Source organism: Glossina fuscipes, unplaced genomic scaffold (assembly GCF_014805625.2).
Source record: "Glossina fuscipes isolate IAEA_lab_2018 unplaced genomic scaffold, Yale_Gfus_2 1, whole genome shotgun sequence".
Taxonomy (NCBI): Eukaryota; Metazoa; Arthropoda; class Insecta; order Diptera; family Glossinidae; genus Glossina; species Glossina fuscipes.
This window is the reverse complement of record NW_023998415.1, coordinates 17,394,656-17,398,551: the sequence shown is the minus strand read 5'-3', so window position 1 is coordinate 17,398,551 and position 3,896 is coordinate 17,394,656.

The following is a 3,896-nucleotide window of genomic DNA, read 5'->3' as shown; positions in this document are numbered from 1 at the left end:
CACACACACACACACACACACACACACACACACACACACACACAGACGCAACACACGCCTTTTGATAGATTTTCATGTTAATGTTAAACAGCATTTAAGAGGTTTAAAAGTTAGTTGCATACATGTGTATGTATATAACTAAATTTTATGCTCAGCCACCGTCTGAAAAACACAGAACACGCGCATTTCTAAACTAATGCATTCAAACTGATGGAATACATATACACATACTTATATACATAGTATTTTAGGCACACATGTGCTCACTTAACGTCCGATACAACATGCATAACATATATTAAATCTATTTGCACCGAGTAGAACCTTTTGTATTTTATTTATTGTTTTCTTTTTTTATTTTCTTTAGCATTTTTTTTTTTTTTTTGCTCCTCACTCTTTTCGCTAAAGAAGTAAAAGGAGTCCACAAAATGAGGAGAAAAAAAGAAAAATAAAGAAAAACACTGCCATACACCTAACGGTGCTTTCGTCAAATATCCATCCACTTGTCCACTACTAACACAAATACATTAATACGCATACACATAATCATATACACATTTACACGTACACATACACACATACATACACATATACCTCACTAGCACATTATAATATTTATTATGCACCATCAATATATTACACAATAAACATGAGCATAAGTGTATGAGTTGTTATGGCTATAGCTATAGCTATTGTTGTTGTTGTTATTATTATTATTATTATTATTATTATTATTGTTGTTATTCTTTCTGTTGCTATTGCTGTTGATGTTACTGTTGCTGTTGCTATTGCTGTTGCTTTGTTCTCACTGTTGATCGTGTGTGCATGTATGTATCGACTGTAAACATCATCCTGTCTACAAGGAAAATGTACATATATATGGCTAAGATTGCCCTTTTAGATTATAAATTGAGTTTTATAAATTTCACTAACACGCGCACACATACATACACACACACACCCCTACGCATGCATACAAGCACACAAAATCATTTAATTCATTATTCGTTCGTAGCTATAAGGCTTTACATGCAAGCCTGGTTGCCTGCATGCATGCTCGCTCGCCAGCAACATTATAAAAACACTTTCATATCTCATTTTTGATAATTGCATTCCGGGTATGTTACTTTTTTGTTTATACGCGTATACGCTTTAATTCGCGTTTTAGTGTATGTGCGTGCGACCATATTTATATGCATGTATATATGTATGTATGTATGTATATATGTATGTATGTGTATTTATATGGGTATATATGCGTATATGCATCTCTCATGTCACACTTTATAACTGTTTATTTATTCGTTTATTTAACAAACGGACAAAGAAGGGAAACTATTGCTTGAAATGTTTTTTTTTTTTTCGTTTTTACACAAAGGAAGGAAAAAAAACTATTGAAAAATTTAAAACAATTTACTTGAGAATTATTGCAAATATTTCAACTGATTAATTTTTGTTGGCGAGTGAGCGCGCCCGTTCCCTCGTGCGTGCGTGTGTGTTTGTGTGTGTCGCACATGTATAAGTTCTAAAAATCATTATCATAAATTTGAGATATACTAAGATTGTCATCCTATTTGTAATGATCAAAAGTAGGCGTTGTTGCAAACTACGTTTTTTTGTACACTTTTCCAATTCGTTAATCTTTTCATCTTTCTCTTGCTGAAATTTTCGTTATCATAAAGTTAAAATAGAGTGCGAATATCGATATGACATGGAATTTCTTTATAATAATTTAAGGCACTTTTAAGGCAGAATTTTGTTCAACTATTCCTAAGACTAAGGCTAAGGCGACAAGGTGCTTGAGTTGCTCAGAATCGCGGCAATCTCAAAGCTGTCCTCATCCAGGAAGACGTACAATCGGCAAGATGATATATGTTTGCCAATAAATCGATCGAAACTATTTTCACTTGGAGAAATTTTACGGTAAATTTTAAAACTACATGTGCTTTAGAATGTGAAAAAGAAAAAATTGCGTAAGTTATTTATTTAAATTTTTATTTGCCTTACAATAAATATGCTTAACAAGTCGACAGTCTAAAGAAGCAAAATGAAACCCCGCAATTTATCTGAAATGATTTCATTATTGCTTACGAGTAGACGGATAGCCAGAGGTCAGTTTATACGAAGAAAACTAATTTGACCAAGAACTATGTTCACGAATAGATAGACGGACAACAAACAAACAGATAGACGGACACGGGCAGACAAATCAATAATATATGATTAGGTAAGCGAGGTTGTTAGATAGGTGTACGCTGTCGCGGCACGAATACAATTCCCGCATTCAAGAATGGAATACAAAATGAAATAATTCAAGATGTTGATAACAACTGTGATTGCGTACGATATACCCGATATACGATATATATACAATTTCCATATGCGATTCGTTACTCTTTCGTTATTGCGATAAGTAATAAAGTTAATAGATCGACTGCATAGCTCTTCCTTTCTACAGGCTTTTTTAAATTGCAGTTCGGATTTGCTGCCACTTGTCCAAAACAAGCGGCATCGCACAAGGACGCAAAAGAATTTTGACTTCACTTACAATGGCTTCTATCCAAGCCAGGCGATTTTTCCTTTGTTCGATTATCTATGACCTTTGACTATCTACTGATAGTCAACTGATGAACTGATGACGGTATTAAAAAGCATAACGGTCGGCGAACAGCGCCTTTACCTGGCCTTGGAAATTTCTCGAATCATTTTCATCGACATCCCATGATACAAACTATGTGCAAACAACGTGTGTTCCTTTTAGCCCAAATTTTTCATTAAAACGGGCCAAACCATTTTTGTCAGTCCCGTTGAGATAGCTTCAAAGGTAAATTTATGCAAATGCCTGAAAAAAAACATCTAGTCCGAGAGCAATAAGGGCGAAAGTGAGGTTGAGAAACGACCCATAACCATTTACTTAGAGTTAAGGCAAAAGTAGTTTGCGGGCTGACTAACCCATAATTTACGGGGCCACCATCTCCTTCGCCCTACCACTACGTATTTAAAAAGGAACGTTAACGGACGCGCATGCTTCCATACACATATCAATTGACGAATGACTATACAGAGGAACAAATGCATGAATAAATGAGCGAAGAACAAGCTTAATCCATTTGGAATATTGTATTGATATCTGCCTAATGTCTTATCTAATCGAATGATAGCATTACATATCAGCTGACAGATTCTTAATCATGCACCTTTGGGCTCTATACTATGTATGTATATGTATGGATTTGGTTGTGAGTTAACGACATACGACGTAGTTAATGGCGGGTATTCGTAGGTGGATTCAGCTCAATTTCTACATAAATGAATGCGTGCATCTTATGGTTCATACATATATACACATTATGTTCATTATTTATTCCTTTTATAATAAAATATTTCGTTCGAAATTTTCTCCAGCTAAACTTCTGCAGGCTTTCAATATATATTTTATTGAAAAACCACTCTTAAAAGTGCTCTCAAAAAAGAAAAAAAGAAAAAAAAAACAAGCAAATAAATAAACATTTCCTTTCTAATAAGAAAAAAAAAAAAAAAAAAAACTTCAATGAAAATTGACTTAAGTTTCATTTTGTTTTTGGGGTTTTTTGAGAATATATTTGAAAAACACATTTGAAGCGGATTTAACCCAAATTTTTCATTTTTTCCATAAATTCAATTAGCCCCCAGACAACTACATAGTGGCAAGAGATTATATACATCGCATACAGATATTATGATACTGCATATAAACATTTATGGGCCTAAAGCGGGTACACAAATTCAATTAAGCCGGACTTATAAAAAGCTAATAACAATAAACCGACGACCAAGAAACACAGAAGAACGACGAGGTGGGTGTGGGTGAGAGAGAGAGAGAGAGAGAGAGAGAAAGAGAGAGAGAGGTAGTGAGA